Source organism: Podarcis erhardii, assembly GCF_964252035.2.
Source record: "Podarcis erhardii genome assembly, chromosome: 10".
NCBI lineage: Eukaryota > Metazoa > Chordata > Lepidosauria > Squamata > Lacertidae > Podarcis > Podarcis erhardii.
The window spans coordinates 63976464-63993864 of NC_138500.1; the positions used below are offsets into that span (position 1 = coordinate 63976464).

Genomic DNA, 17401 nt, shown 5'->3' on the forward strand with positions numbered 1-17401 from the left:
ATTGGGAGACACCGTGGAACCAGCACATCCTGAGCAGCATTGAGAGATGCCACACGAATAAGTGTGGCGAGGTTGCACTGAGCTGAGCAGTGATGGGAGTGTCGGCGTAAGGGGGCCAAAAGGCCAGCTGGCTCGGCCCCAGCTGAAACATCTCCCTCTCAGCCTTGCTGCTGCGGAGATTCATCGACCTCTTGCTCTGACGTACAACAGCCACTCAAGCTTGCAGACTTCAGCACACTTTTCTCAGCAGTGTATACTGTGCAACAGAAGAGGCTTGAGGCTGTAGATACATACTAAGCTACGCATTTATTAAACATAAATCAGGACAAAGAAACATGTCATCTCTCCTTGCCGTCTTCTCGGAGAGATAGCTAAAAACAAAAGCTATACAGAGCGGAAGTTCCGCTTACGCCAGCAATCTGTGCTGGAATGTAAACAGACATGTGACACGCAACAGTCCCATGTTTGCAGCAAAAGGTGGAATAGAATCCCAACAAGGAGATGCTGCATGGACCAGCAGTCTAGCGGAAGGTTGTACTTTGGGAGACAAAACACCAGCTTGAGCCTCCTCTTCCTCCTATGCCACAGACATACTTCCAGAAGCCAGACTAAGACATCAGAGCTGTGGGGAGTTGAGAAAAAAAATGATAGGTTAACTTTCCATACCCTCCAAGTGTCCTGATTTAAGCGGAGCATCATGGCTTGACAGAAGCCTCCCTCACCTCTGATCCCAATCTTGGATGTCCCATTATGGCTCTCAAGAGCAACTTCAAGATTCTAGCCTGCATCAGCAGCAACTAAGCTATCTAGCAAAAAAATAATAATCAGATGTAAACATAGGCAGTTTGAAAGTGCAAATGCCACTGGTGCACATTATGATAAACATGCAAATTATGACTCATTAAAAGTTTCCACTCGGCTTGCAGACCTTAATCTGGAGTAATGCTGCCACCAGCAGCACTTTTCATTATAACTATGTTTTGTTGACGCTGGGGATCAAAACAATGTGTTATGAATACACACAGGCTTAATCCAGGTAGAGCTTTTTGTCTGCGTTTGTAATCACTATTTGACACCTGTACCAAAAAGCAGAGCAGTTAGGCACTCCCTCTGAGACGGGATTGCAGCAGCTGAATGCCACAAACCCAGTTATGTGTCATAAAGCAAAATGTATTGCTTTACAAACAGAAGCATATTAGAAGTCTCCCATGCAAACATCCATGAGAGTAAGTCCTACTGAAGTCAGTGGGACATGCTTCAGTCTTTACAAAATGATTATTTCTAGTGTGATCTAAAACTATATTGGGTTCCTTCACACATGACACAGCAGCAAACCCAGGTTTACCATGCCCTCCAACATTTTTTTCCAATGAAAATAGGGACATCCTATTCAATAATCATAATTATTTTATTATTTATATCCCACCCATCTGACTGGGTTGTCCCAACCACTCTGGGTGGCTTCCAAAATATATAAAAACATAACATACACGTCTGCCTTCATATGTCTTCTAAAAGTTTGTATAGTTACTTATCTCCATGACTTGGGGGTTGCATAACTCCATACCCTCCAACATTTCTCCGATGAAAATAGGGATGTCCTAAGGAAAAGCAGGACATCCCAAGATCAAATCAGAAACCCATATGGCTTCTGTAAATCTAGGACTGTCCATGGAAAATAGGGACACTTGGAGAGTCTGGTATACAAATATAACACAAGCTATAATTAAGGAGTTTGTGTGCTACTTCAGGTCTACCACCCTTGTACAGATCTTTGGTTTTCAGTTGTTAGATCTGGAATCAGTACTTCGTTGCAGCCCAACCTAAGTTGGCCTGCAACAACAGTGCTATCATGATACAAATATACAGTCAAACAAAATAATAAATGGGTCCCAAAATATATGTTTGGATTAAACCATGTGCCCCAGTTCTGAACAGGTTGAAGACTATTGTGTGACCAACCAGTTGTGCCTAAGAAACTCACAAATACAGTTTGTGCTTTTGCTCTGCAGAAACCTGTATTTGGTAGCATAGAACTTCTGAAGAAGTGGGCTCCACTTAACAGTTATGATTAAAAGATACCAGTAGCAGTAGCATCTACAAATTTGTCAGATTGCTCTTTCAAGGCCACTTAAGCCAGTAGCTATTATCACATTTCAGGGTAGAAAATTCCATACATTACTGATGGGTTCTGTGAAAAAGTATTTCTGATTTTTCCTGAATATATTACCAATAAACGTTAGCCTGTAAGGGTTTCCCAAACTTGGAACTCCAGATGTTTTTGGACTACAACTCCCACCACCCCTGACCACTGATGTTGCTAGCTAGAGATGGTGGGATTTGTAGTCCAACAACAGGTGGAGACCCAAGTTTGGGAAACCCGGGTCTATATCTAGTTCATTCATTCATTCATTCATTATATTCATTATATCTATATACTGCTCTTAATCATAAGATGTCAGGGCAGTTCACAGAATAAAATATAAGATAAAATCAAGGAAATAAGTAAAACCTGTGCTTTTTCTGGGGGGGACACATACCCATAAACATTTTGTGAATCTAGGTTTGGCCTCATTGAGGGGCAGTATTTCAATATGAGTAGGAAAATGGGAGTACCCCTAAACTTTTTTAAAGAAAAAAAGCACTGAGTAAAACAAAACAGCAAAACAATAACCCGCTCTCCCCATAGACACATCTAAAAGTCTGTAGAATATTAATCAGCCAAAGGCCTGGTGAAGAATAATATTTTCTCCTGGTGCCCAGAATGCTTACTTTTATAAACATCTACAATGCCCTTCCTTAATTTCTTGCATATGATCGCTGTGCTTTAGGATTGGTGGTTTATATGCTGGTACTACTTATACCTGTTGGGTGACTTTAGTGGTCCTGGGTGATGCCTCCGATTGTGGAGATACTGTCTTGCCTAGAAATTTTCATTGAAGCTGAAACTGATGGTGTAGCATGCTGTGGAACCAGCCTTACAATGGCATCATTGATTTGTTACAAATATATCACCTTCCCTAAGATCCTAACACCAATTTCTTATCCTTTTTATAAAACAGCAGTCATTTTACCATAGGTGCCTCCTCCTGGTATTTTCTTTCTCCGTCTGTGGCCTGTAAATTATTTTCAAAATGCCAGTTCACTAGTATTGTAATTTTTCACAGCCATCTTTCTAAGCTGCCTGGGGTGGGAGCTTGTTGTTAAGTATATATCAAATGGAGTTGCTTAGATTTTATATTTGCACAGTGAAATCCAGCTGGCTTGGAATGCATTCAACTCTTCATCATTGCTATCCTAAAGCACCAGCCCAGAAGAAAAATGTTCATGCCGTACAATCTTACCTGCGCTCAGGCAGCCTTTGTGACTTTTCTGATCAACGACAGCAGTGGGACATTGGAAATTCAATTTAGCACATGCACTTGAATCAACTTTAAAGGGAGGATAATGCTTCCATCAGCTGCCATGCACAATTTCATTACACAATTAAGCATCAATTAAAATTCCATTAAAATAATGTTTTCCTGTTGTCTTTGCACTGATGTGAACTTGGCACTGCATCTATCTAATACTATCAGCTGATAATCCTATAGACCCAGGGTCATTAAGGTTAATGTGCAACATGGATTTTCTTTTCTTTTTACTGTTTATGCCATGAATTAGTTTGTTATAGCATATGTTGGTAATGAAACCTGATTATAATAATGATGATGATAGGAACACAAAGGGGTATGAAAGAAGAAGCTGAGGAAATGAACAAACTGGCTCCAAGATGGAAGATGAAAGGCTGGCTTTTAATTAGGCATTATGTTTTGCAATACCCTTGAACTTCTAGTACAAAGAGTGCTTTCACGTTGCCAAAATAATCCTTGATGGGACCAGCACAGAACCTCCAGAGACAATAGTATCAAAATGATTACTAGCGAGTGTTGATTAGAATAGTGAATGCCTCCACCCCTTGGTTACAGCAACAAAACACAAACTCAGTCTCAGAATGATCGTGTTACGGTGGAACCTCGGTTCCCGAATGCCTCCGCTGTCGTACATTTCAGTTCATGTATGCCGAAAACCCAGAAGTAAATGCTTCCATTTCCAAACGTTTTTTTGGAACCCAAACGTGTGACACGGCTTCCCCTGAGTGCAAGAAGCTCTTGCAACCAATGGGAAGCTGCGCCTCAGTTTTCTAAAGTGTCAGAAGCCAAATGGGCTTCTGGAATCAATTTTGTTCAAGAATCGAGGTACCACTGTACCACTGACCAGGGAGCATTTCTGTCTATATGCAAGTATTTGTAGCTGAGACCTGATATTCTCTCCCACCAACGAAGGCAACCCATAGCGCTTACACTCCAGGTTGAGCTTATAACTTGTAACTGCTGCCTCCCATGTTTGTTTTTGCTGAGTTTCCAGAACTGACCTCTCTGGGGCTCAAACCTGGGCAGTGTGTATGGAGGTCCTACCCAGATGACAAGACACACCCCTTCCCCAGTCTCACTAATATGGTCCAAAATAAACCAAAACAATACATTTGGCACCAGCTTGGCTGTAGGAGTTGCCAGAAGGAGACATACAAGACACCACCCAACTGCTATTAGGACTACGCTCCTAAACTTGTTGTATTCTGCAGTTATATGGCTGGCATGACATTTTCATAATGAAATAATGCCTCAGGAAGTGTGCTGTCTCCCCGGGCCTAAGATCCAAGATGTAACTGAACGACTGCAAGGAATCATAAAACCCACTGACAAATACCCCTTCCTCTTGGTTCATGTGGGAACCAATGACACTGCAAGCAATAGCCTCCAGAAGATCAAAAGAGACTACAAGGCTCTGGGCAGAAAATTGAAGCAATTAAATGCACAAATTGTCATCTCATCTGTCCTCACAGTTGAACGACGTGGCACAGGGAGAGAGGGAAAAATAGTGGAAGTGAACAGCTGGCTTTGCAAATGGTGTAAACAGGAACGGTTTGGATTCTTAGATCACGGACTGCAGTTTCTTGAAGATGGACTTCTGGCAAGCGATGGGCTGCACCTCACAACGGTTGGGAGGAATATTTTTGCCAAAAATCTCAGAAACCTCATCAGGAGGGCTTTAAACTGACTAATGTGAGGGAGGGAGACAGTGCTCCTGAAGGTAGGAGTCTATCAATTGATGAAGACGATCATCCAAATGTCATAGACCAAATGGAGCAAACAGCACGCAGACTTAGTGGTGGGAGGAAAAAATCCTTAAATAAGAGACACGGGGGAATGATTAATGGACTTCAATGTCTGTACACTAATGCGCAAAGCATGGGAAATAAACAAGATGAGCTTGAGCTCTTGGTACAGCAAACTAAATATGACATAATAGGCATCACTGAAACCTGGTGGGATAAGTCCCACGATTGGAATGTAATAATCGAGGGATACAATCTATTTCAGAGAAACAGACCAGATAAGAAAGGAGGAGGAGTGGCGTTATATGTCAGGGATGTGTATACCTGTGAAGAGATCCAAGATTTAGAACCTCAAAGCCAAAGTGAGAGCATTTGGGTCAAAATTAAGGGAGAGAAGAATAACAGGGACCTCATTGTGGGAGTTTACTATAGATCCCCAAGCCAAACGGAGGACATAGATGATGCCTTCCTGGAACAGATGGCCAAGAATGCAAAAGGAAGGGAGATAGCAGTAATGGGGGACTTCAATTACCCGGATATTTGTTGGATGTCAAACTCAGCCAAGAGCATAAGGTCAAACAGATTCCTCACTGGCCTTGCAGACAACTTCGTTGTCCAGAAAGTGGGAGAAGCAACAAGAGGAACAGCCATTTTAGACCTGGTCCTAACCAATGTTGATGACCTGGTTAGTGGGGTAGAAGTGGAAGGATCATTAGGCGCGAGTGATCATGCTCTTCTGAAGTTTACTATACAGCGGACGGGAGCAGCCAAGCATACTAGGACTCAATTTCTTGACTTTAAGAAAGCCGACTTCATAAAACTTAGGGAAGTGCTGGGTGAGATCCCATGGACAGTAATACTAAAAGGAAAGGAAGTTCATGATGGCTGGGAGTTTGTTAAGAGGGAGATAGTAAAAGCACAACTTCAGGCAATACCAATGAGATGGAAACATGGAAGGTGCCTAAAGAAGCCAGGGTGGCTATCTAAAGAACTTTTAACTGAGTTAAGATTAAAAAAGGGTGTGTACAAAAAATGGAAAAGGGGGGAAACCACCAAAGACGAATTCAAACAAGTAGCCAGCACGTGTAGACACAAAGTCAGAAAAGCTAAAGCACAGAATGAACTCAGGCTTGCTAGAGAGGTTAAAAGCAACAAAAAAAGCTTTTATGGGTATGTTCGTAGCAAAAGGAAGAACAAAGAAACAGTGGGGTCACTCAGAGGAGAAGATGGTGAAATGCAAACAGGGGACACAGAAAGGGCTGAACTCCTCAATGCCTTCTTTGCCTCAGTCTTCTCCGATAAAGAAAACAATGCCCAACCTGAAGAATTTGGAGCAAATGATTCAGCAGAGGAAACACAGCCCAGAATAACTAAGGAGATAGTACAAGAATACTTGGCTAGTTTAGATGTATTCAAGTCTCCAGGGCCAGATGAACTGCATCCAAGAGTATTAAAAGAACTGGCAGATGTGATCTCAGAACCACTGGCAGTCATCTTTCAGAATTCCTGGAGAACAGGTGAAGTCCCGGCAGACTGGAGGAGGGCAAATGTTGTCCCTATTTTCAAAAAGGGGAAAAGAGAGGACCCAAATAATTACCGCCCAGTCAGTCTGACATCAATACCAGGGAAAATTCTGGAGCAGATCATTAAGCAAACAGTCTGTGAGCACCTAGAAAGGAATGCTGTGATCACCAATAGTCAGCATGGATTTCTGAAAAATAAGTCATGTCAAACTAACCTGATCTCATTTTTTGACAGAATTACAAGCCTGGTAGATGAAGGGAACACAGTGGATGTAGCATACCTTGATTTCAGCAAGGCATTTGACAAGGTGCCCCATGATATTCTTGTAAAGAAGCTGGTAAAATGTGGTCTTGACTATGCTACCACTCAGTGGATTTGTAACTGGCTGACTGACCGAACCCAAAGGGTGCTCATCAATGGTTCCTCTTCATCCTGGAAAAGAATGACTAGTGGGGTGCCACAGGGTTCTGTCTTGGGCCCGGTCTTATTCAACATCTTTATCAACGACTTGGATGATGGACTCAAGGGCATCCTGATCAAATTTGCAGATGACACCAAACTGGGAGGGGTGGCTAACACCCCAGAGGACAGGATCACACTTCAAAACGACCTTGACAGATTAGAGAACTGGGCCAAAACAAACAAGATGAATTTTAACAAGGAGAAATGTAAAGTATTTCACTTGAGCAAAAAAAATATGAGAGGCACAAATACAAGATGGGTGACACCTGGCTTGAGAGCAGTACATGTGAAAAGGATCTAGGAGTCTTGGTTGACCACAAACTTGACATGAGTCAACAGTTTGATGTGGCAGCTAAAAAAGCCAATGCAATTCTGGGCTGCATCAATAGGAGTATAGCATCTAGATCAAGGGAAGTAATAGTGCCACTGTATTCTGCTCTGGTCAGACCTCACCTGGAGTACTGTGTCCAGTTCTGGGCACCACAGTTCAAGAAGGACACTGACAAACTGGAACGTGTCCAGAGGAGAGCAACCAAAATGGTCAAGGGCCTTCATACGATGCCTTATGAGGAACAGCTAAGGGAGCTGGGCATGTTTAGCCTGGAGAAGAGGAGGTTAAGGGGTGATATGATAGCCATGTTCAAATATATAAAAGGATGTCACATAGAGGAGGGAGAAAGGTTGTTTTCTGCTGCTCCAGAGAAGCGGACACGGAGCAATGGCTCCAAACTACAAGAAAGAAGATTCCACCTAAACATTAGGAAGAACTTCCTGACAGTAAGAGTTGTTCGACAGTGGAATTTGCTGCCAAGGAGTGTGGTGGAGTCTCCTTCTTTGGAGGTCTTTAAGCAGAGGCTTGACAACCATATGTCAGGAGTGCTCTGATGGTGTTTCCTGCTTGGCAGGGGGTTGGACGTGATGGCCCTTGTGGTCTCTTCCAACTCTATGATTCTATGATTCTATGAAATACTTGACATTAAATGTGATATTTTATCTTAAAGGTGGGTTGGCATGACCTCGACTTCCTTCCTTTTAAATTTGTATTTGAGCTGGCTTCTTGCCATTTTTGGCAGATCCCAGCTGTTGTTTCAAGAAGTCAGAAGCTCAGCACAGGCCATGCTAATGTTCAGTTGCACCTGAAGACCAGCCTTCACAATACTATAACTCAACTGGTATCTGTGCTTAGTCCACAGTTGTACAATCAAACTGAAAGCTCTCACACAGTAGGCATAAGACAGAGGAATGAAAAGTGTGAAAGAGACCAGTTTCTTCATTGGGTTTCCAATGGCATTTACAGTGGTACTTCGGTTTACGAACTTAATCCGTTTCGGAAGTATGTTCTTGAACTGAAACTATTCTTAAACCGAGGCGCGCTTTCCTTAATGAGGCCTCCTGTCGCCGGTGCCCTTTCACCATTCAGATTCTGTTCTTAGACTGAGGTAAAGTTTGAAACCAGGAAACTACCTCTGGTTTTGAGGAGTTTGTAAACCAAATTATTCGTAAACAGGACTGTTCTTAAACCGAGGTACCACTGTATTTGAAAACCTCCACCCATCTGTGGCCTATAATCTGCTTCTTTGAGGAAAAAGTCTTCCTTTGTTTGTTGTTGGTTGCAGTCTTAATTCCACTAGTAAACCTAATCGAATTCAGTAAGAATTAGATCTGAGAAGTTATGGTTAGGAGTGCAGCCTTAGTATAACTAAATGAGACAAGAGGTGCAATTCATAAATAATTGGTGTCCAAAGTCATTTCTGAATAAGAACTGTATGAAACACAATTGCTGGTATTCTCTAGCAACATACAACAATATAAAAATTATTTGTATCTGAGATAAGAACATAATGCAGTCCAAAGTATAAGTACAATGACAGTATTATGAATGCATTGATAAAATCACATTTTTTACCTTTTCAAGACTTAAGAAACAACTGATATAGAATAATTTCATATAACCCCCCACCCCACCCATATCACCACATGCAATTTCAATCTCATCATCCTCTTCAAATGTGCTAAAGATATCCTAAAAAAATAGAGCACTGTCTTAGTTCAAGTAAAAACGAATCCATTCTTGCCATAATGCAGCAGCTATTATCAATCAAAATTCCCATTTTGTAGCCGAAAGATAAGCTTATAGGTAGATGTGAGTTTACTTCATTGGTAATGAAATTGTTTCAGGATGTAATGGATATTTGAATTCCATCTCATTTTCAGTTCTAGATATAATGTGGAATAAACGTCTTATAGGCTTTCAGGCAATGCATCTCTTAAAAGATTGGAAAACATGACATTAAATTTAGATGACATGAAGTGATAGCAAACGATTGGCCATAAACCTTAGCAAGTTAAGAGTTAATTCTGAAAGAGGATAATTAAGGCTAGTATGTGGCTTTCAAACAGACACAAATTGGCCTAAATTCATCTGGAGTCCCTTATGAGCACCAAAGAGATACATTTTTTACTCAGATACAGTAGTACCTCAGGTTAAGGAGTTTGGATTTGATATCCCGCTTTATCACTACCCGAAGGAGTCTCAAAGCGGCTAACATTCTCCTTTCTCTTCCTCCCCAACAACAAACACTCTGTGAGGTGAGTGGGGGTGAGAGACTTCAAAGAAGTGTGACTAGCCCAAGGTCACCCAGCAACTGCATGTGGAGGAGCGGAGATGTGAACCCGGTTCCCCAAATTACAAGTCTATCGCTCTTAACCACTATACCATACTGGCTCTCAGTTAAGGACTTAATTTGTTCTGGAGGTCCATTCTTAACCTGAAACTGTTCTTAACCTGTGGTACCACTTTAACTAATGGGGCCTGCTGCGCGGCCACTGCACAATTTCTGTTCTCATCCTGAAGCAAAGTTCTTAACCCGAGGTACTATTTCTGGTTTAGCAAAGTCTGTAACCTGAAGCGTCTTTAACCTGAAGCATCTGTAACCCGAGGTATCACTGTACTGAGCAATTTGTAGAGGGAGTTGGAGTGTGAGAGATCTGTTTGTATCTGTTTGCTTGGTTTGGAAGCTCCCTGTGTTTATTTAAATAATTAAAAAAGTTAGTAATGGGATTATGAGAAAGTGCTATTACAGGATATTGGATTTCCCCAAAGTATATGCTACAGAATTCCAAGCAAAACACCAGAAATTCCAACTTCTGCACAACAATTAGATGCCATAGTCCTGTCATTTTTTTACATCAAAATGCAACTCTGACTCAATATATCCCCCCCACTTAATGAAAACCAAATGCACAAAGCTACAGAATATAGAGGGTGCTTAACCTTTCTGCTTCTAGCCAAGTTTCCTCTCAAAATCACATTACCTTTCCCTCAAGCTGTTCTCTTCCAACCAGCGAAAGAGCTAAATGCCTATAATGTCCTTGAAGCCTTACTATAGCTAGTCTGAAAACTCTGTACCACTTCTGCCTCCCTGAGTAGTTGTTAAATAAGAGTCCTTTTGTCTAAATGCAAATTTTGGGAATTCATGCAGATAGCTAGGCTAGATGAGGAGAGTTTCCTCTTGTTTTTGTCACTCACAGGTATAATTATGAATGGATTATTCTGCTGACTTTTCCAGCCTTCTAGACAAAGTCCAAGCAGTTTAGACATATATGAGAAAGGTTATGTTTATTTAAACTGAAGCCAGAAGATTGGGGAAGCGTTCTGTTATTTTATGCCATAGGGCAAGGAAGAAGAACCCTGGGGTTGTTGCAGGGCCATCACCCCTTCTTGGATTTCATCAGCACTGGAGGGCCAAAGGTCCTCCACACCTGCCATAGAGACTCTGTTCTTCATCTGTTGCCCACATTATGCAGAAATATCTGCTATTCAGACTCAAAAATGGGTTGGGTTTTTGTGAGTGCTTAGTTGAGTGCTCTCAATGATGAAGCCTCCTTGCAAACGCTTTCTGCAATGGCTTGCACATTGTTTGACGGCACACAGATCAAGGAGGACTGACCTCTGCCTCTTCCCCCCTTCTGGGCCCTTAAGGTAAGTAATTTACCATTGTGACTTGGAAAGTATCTGAAGAAGTGTGCATGCACACGAAAGCTCATACCTAGAACTAACTTAGTTGGTCTTTAAGGTGCTACTGGAAGGAATTTTTTGTTTTGACTATGGCAGACCAACACGGCTACCTATCTGTAATTGGAAAGTGGTGTGAGCATTCCCAGAGCCCCTGTTAATTATTTAACTGGCACTGAAATGGTGAATGCCTAAATGTGTATTATTGAAGGCTTTAAAGTGGGAAATTTACACTGAAGTGGTCTCTGAACTCCTTGATGGGGTGATAATTAACTATTGTTGTTTTCTGCTAGCTAGCACGTGAGTGTTTAACCTTTGATCCGGTGACACAGGTACTGAATTGCAAATTCACCATCTTGGAAGGGTGGTGGCTTGTTTTTGTTCTCAGGCTCTGGGGACTAAGGATGTGTAAATGACCCTCTCCAGTGAGTGAATACAGATCCAGGCAAAATGGAGGTTGTGAGGAAAGAGACCATTGCTTATAGGTCTGTTTGGAATTACCTTTTATTTCTAAGATGCTGAGCCTGTGCAGGACAATGCAAGATATTGTATGGCACTATTTGGCTGTATCTTTGAGATCTATGTTCTGTATTGAAGAAAATTCTGCAAGTAAAGTTTCTGAATACAATACTTCATTCCAAAAAGAGTCATTTTTTAAATGCATCCAGTTGCTCCAAGCTACACAGTATCAATATCTGCAATTGCCCCAGCACAGCTTCTTTTTATAGGGCTTTTTATCTATGGAAGAAGGGAGACGTGGGTGGCCCTGTGGTCTAAACCACAGAACCTAGGGCTCGCCGATCAGAATGTTGGCAGTTCGAATCCCTGCGACGGGGTGAGCTCCCGTTGCTCGGTCCCTGCTCCTGTCAACCTAGCAGTTTGAAAGCACATCAAAGTGCAAGTAGATAAATAGGTAGCACTCTGGCAGGAAGGTAAACGGCGTTTCCGTGTGCTGCTCTGGTTCGCCAGAAGCAGCTTTGTCATGCTGGCCACATGACCTGAAAGCTGTCTGCAGACAAATGCCAGCTCACTCAGCCAATAAAGCGAGATGAGCGCCGCAACCCTAGAGTCGTCTGCGACTGGACTTAATGGTGAGGAGTCCCTTTACCTTTACCTTTACCTTATTTGAGGAAGAAATGACACTAATGATGTCCCAATAGGAATTCTGGGACTTGTAGTCTTAGTCACATATCCGGTGGTAAAAGACATCCAGCATTCTTTATAAATAAATAAAAATATATGAAAATATATTTTTTTTCCAGTTCCTAACCACCAGCTAAGACAAGAAGATGATGGAACCCCTGATAAGGCAAGACTTTCCTATTCAGAAAGGCGATTGAAAACTAGGTGCAGACAATGTTGACAACTAGACGATCACAGTAATTGGTATTTTAATGCTGGCTCTAACGATGCTTTATTGTATCTTAACTATTGTTTTTAACTGATTTGTATTCATTACTTTATATTTTATAATGATGTTTTGAAAACGTTGCAAGGCGGAATATAAATACGTTAAATAAGAACTGTAACCAGAAAGCTTTATTCCAGTCAAATAGAAGATTCTCACGGGGAATAAACTGAGGTTTGTTTTCCACTTGGCATATCACTGGAATCTACAAGTTCTTCAAATATCAGGCAGCCCAGGGGGTCTGAGTTGCAAGATACATTATAGCCCCTTCCATCTCAGGCTGTCTTTTCTCTACCAACAACTTCAATTTGACAATTAGGAATTTGCTTTATTCATTTGGATGGGTAAACTCTGCTTATCTTAAGCATACTGGAAGGATGGGTTTAGTTCTGCTTTTTTTAAAAAAAAAAGCTTTATAGAGTTTTAGTGGTTTTTTTTAAAAAAAATCTCTTCTAAGAAACTTGAAAAAAATATATTCTGGGGCAAATTCTTTTCTGAATGTGCAGCATGCTGACTGTTCATAACGTGTCTATAGTGTACCAATGGGCAAATCATTGTAGATCTTGTCACAATTGCTTTTTGAGAGCTCAGGCTTGCTATTTGCTGCCACACATTGATATTGCTAAGAAGCCAGTCAGATGTTGTCATGACAATTCCCATAGAACGTCACAATTTTGCTCTGAAAATGATGTGTTTTGGCAGCCTTTCTACCACAGAGGCATAGTTCGCTCTCTCTCTCCCTACCCTCCAGTTTTAGGCTGTCACCATCTTAAAATTACCCTTTCCTAGAGAGTTTCATGAAGTCCTTCAGTGGTGCTGTATATATGGCACAGCAAAGGCACTCATGGGATCTTGCCCAATGTTAAATATTCTATTAGCTTGTGCCATCTGCCTTCCCTCCTCCTTCTTTAAGAATTCTTTTTTTAAGAAGTCATATTTACTAGATCTAACTTTATATGTAGGCTTTCCCCATTTTGCTAATTAGCCAGCATTCTGTCATATCAGATGTTATTGGGTTTTCCTCCGATAATTAATCATATCAATTTTTTCAGGAATGTCTCACAAGGAAGCATCTTCTCTTTCTGGATAGTTCTTGGCAAATAGAATCAGACCAGCCTTCCAATAACACAGAGCATGAGCGGCTGTTGCTGTTTATTTGTTACTATCAGAATGCTTGGCTCTTTATAGAGCACAGGAAGAGACATCTCTGTCCCAGGGAGCTTACAATCTAAAATTCAGTGCAGGGCAAACAATAGAGAAAGGGATAAATAGAGAATCAATACTTGGTTGTTTCACATGCACGTGCTTTGTCTTAGTTATGGGTTAAGTTCTAACAGTGCAGGCTGGTCTATTAGCTAAGAGGGTTATTAGCTAAGGGGGCACTGCCCCACCAATCTAAGTCTACCCTTAGTGCCAGGCTCTCTTTGCCTTCTCACAGCCAGTCTGGGCAGGAGGGGAGTGGTGACATTGCCTGTCTGCTACCTCCTCCTTAATCTCAGCCTCTTGTTTCCTGCGGTTATTTATACTTTACAGAGTTGTGCGGAAGTTGCCCTGGGTCGTTCGACCCTTTAAAATAGTTATCTTTCTCCTTCTGAGAAACAACAACAACAACAACAACAACTATGCAACACACTTTGTTTTAAAGTTTTAAAATAACATGACTATTACTCGGTGTACTCCCTCTTGTACAAGACAGGCATGTAATATGTTACTGAAACATATTTACATGAATTTGTACCTGAGGCCGACTCATATTTACAGACTGACTGAGGCAGACGGCAGAATAACGCAACATTTTTGCCACTCTAACAGTTGAAATACACAACAGTTGACAACTGAACTGAAGCAAACTGCCTCAGGCGTATGACACCACAGGATTCTATGCTACAGCACCAATCTTTTGCATAGTATTTTGGAAGCACCATTCCCACAATTCCATGGGTCTGCTCTGTGTTCAACCAGGCAAAAGCACTAGGATGTGGAATATCTAGCCAAAGTGCCTCCCAGAACTCTTTGCAGGCTAATTGCCTCACCAGCCATGTTCCACACCTTCCTCAGGTGCTTTTGCTTGGTTAGTGCACTGTGATTATGCTTCTTGCACCGTGATTATGCTTCTTGCAGCCTGGCCATGCCATGGTTAAATCTCCCATGCCCATTACCAGCACTGATTGGCCAGTGCTGGTGATGCAGTCAGGGCAACACATGAAGAGGGTGTCAATCTCCACCCCTGCGACAGATCATTATTGGGTCACGGCTGCCCGGCTGCAATGCTGCCCTCTGGAAAAGGTGAGCGGTCTTGCTTAACTGGATGATGAGAGAGGGTGGTGACATAGAAACCTCTGAATTGGAGTTCACTGTACAAAGGTAAGGGTCACATTTGTCCCTCTTCTCTCTTTTTGCTTCTGGCCATCATCACTGGCGTGTGGCTCTGGAACGTTGACACAAAGGAGCGCAGCCATTGGACCAAAAATGGCACAACCCTCTTGAATTGTGGAGTGGCGTTCCCTTGTATCAATACCATAGCTGTCAACTTTTCTTGCGAGGAATCCTATTCGGAATAAGGGAATTTCCCTTAAAAAAAGGGAAATGTTGACAGCTATCATCAATACAAGTTAGGGGTGTGCTAGGCATCTTTTAAATAAAAACACACACAAATCACTGCTGAGCTGCACCCACCATTGGGGGGCCTGAGGAGATGGTGGTGATGATGATGCCTCCCCAGCTGCTGCCATTGGCTGTGGGTTGCTTGTGACATCACAAAGGCACATGGCAACTGAGTAAAGGTGATGTAAACTGATGTAAAGGTGTGCCAAGAGGAAAGCCAAGGAGATCACAGTGGTCAACTGCTGTGGCATTCAGCATAGGGAGGTCTCCTCTCACATGGAAGGAGATGATCATCCAGCAGTGGAATGCTGTGGAGCAAGGAGAAGACAAGTCCACTTGCTAACTGGGATCGGGGATTGAAGGTGGCTGACATCCATGGTTAGAAGTTGATGGATTTTGGGTGGTAGACCTGAAGGAAGCCGGCTGATGTTGGTGAGTAGAAGTGGATGCCACAAAGCTGATGTTTGTAAATGTAAGCTGGTTTAAATTCATGTTTGAAAGCCTACTGAGAGAAGCTGTGTGGATATTTGTGGACTGAAGTTGGGTCTTGTATATGAATGAATCAAGAGCAGCCATTAAGTAATTTGGTCGGTGTCTGTGTGTGAATGGGAGGTTTTGAATGTGGTCAAGGCAAATGGTATCTGTCTGGATGCATTCATAATAAATAGCAAGATGAAAGATGAAAAAAATCTTTTTTAAATAATTCCAGTGGTACCTTTAAGATTAACTAAGTATAAGCTTTCAAGGTATGAACTTTTGTGTGTAACACACATTTCATCAGATACTCTGAAACAGATGTCACTTCAACCTTATAACTGTTGATGACTGTTACGGCAGTTGGTTCCACAGGGAAGGGCAAGGGATTTTTAAAGGGATAGATGACCAAAATTAGCTTCAGTATGTATAATGGGACATGAATCCAATATCGCTATTCAGACAAGGTCTCTCCATAGTTTTTAGTTTGGTAATGAATTGTAGTTCAGCAACTTCTCTTTCAAGTGTATTTTTAAAATTCTTTTGCAATAAGACAGCTACTTTAAGATCTTGTATAGAATGTCCTGGGAGATTGAAGTGTTCTCCTATTGGTTTCTCTGCTTTAGAATTCCTGATGTCAGATTTATGCCCATTTATACTTTGGCGTTTAGGGATGCAGGTGGTGCTGTGGGTTAAACCACAGAGCCTAGGGTTTGCCAATCAGACGGTCGGCGGTTCGAATCCCTGCAACGGGGTGAGCTCCCATTGCTCGGTCCCTGCGCCTGCCAACCTAGCAGTTCAAAAGCACAAAGTGCAAGAAGATAAATAGGTACCGCTCTGGCGGGAAGGTAAACAGCATTTCTGTGCGCTGCTCTGGTTCGCCAGAAGCAGCTTAGTCATGCTGGCCACATGACCTGGAAGCTTTACGCCGGCTCCCTCGGCCAGTAAAGCGAGATGAACACCGCAACCCAGAGAGCTGAAGGGCACTGTTGGCATTTGATAGAATACTGTGTATAATGTTGGAAGATGAATAATTAAATAGGCCTGAGATGGTATGTCTGATGTTATTGGGGCCAATAATGATGATTTCTGGGTGTATGTGGCAGCAAGGTTGGCATCTAGATTTATTGCAGGCTCTTATGCCAGTGTCCATGTTAGGTCTGGTTGATGTATTTTTTTGCGTGAGCAGCTGTTTAAGATTGGATGGCTTTCTGTAGGCAATGAAAGGTTTTCCTTTCAGAGCTTGGGAAAGAGAGCTGTCATTATCCAAGAGATGTTGCAAATCTCTGATAATGAGTTGAACTGTTTTAAGTTGATAGCTGTATGTGATTACTAGTGGTGTTCTATTGTTTTTATTTGGGGTCTATCTTTCAGCAAGTTATCTCTGGCTATCCCTCTGGCTTTGTTGATCCTTTTTTTAACTTCATCAGGTGGGTATTTTAGTTCCAAAAAGGTTTGCTGTAGGTCTCTTAGGCGAGACTCCCTGTCTGTAGAGTTGGAGCAGATGCGGATGTAACGTAAGGCCTGGCTATATACAATTGATTGTTTGGTATGTTAGGATGGTAGCTGGAGGAGTGTATATATTATTGTCGATCAGTTGGTTTTTGGTATAAGGTGATATCTATACGCCCATCTTCTATTTTTATAGTTGTGTCCTAAAAAAATGTTTTTCTTGCGTAGATTCATTGTTAGGTTAATGGTGGGGTGAAAATCATTGAATGCCTGGTGGAAAGTGTCCAGGGTCTGTTGACCATGT

The 17401-nt window shown here is 42.0% G+C and overlaps 1 long non-coding RNA gene across 2 annotated transcripts; it reads right to left on the reverse strand.

The window, feature by feature from the left end:
• Positions 1 to 287: 287 nt before the first annotated feature.
• LOC309350890 lies at positions 288 to 14566 on the reverse strand. 2 transcript variants are annotated; one of them, XR_014160565.1, is made up of 3 exons: positions 14306 to 14549; positions 723 to 806; positions 288 to 622 (listed from the first exon to the last, which is right to left on the reverse strand). It is a non-coding gene; the product is annotated as an uncharacterized lncRNA (long non-coding RNA). The 2 variants fall into 2 exon arrangements; XR_014160564.1 differs by lacking the exon at positions 723 to 806 and having other exon boundaries at positions 14306 to 14566.
• Between the last annotated feature and the right edge of the window lie 2835 nt (positions 14567 to 17401).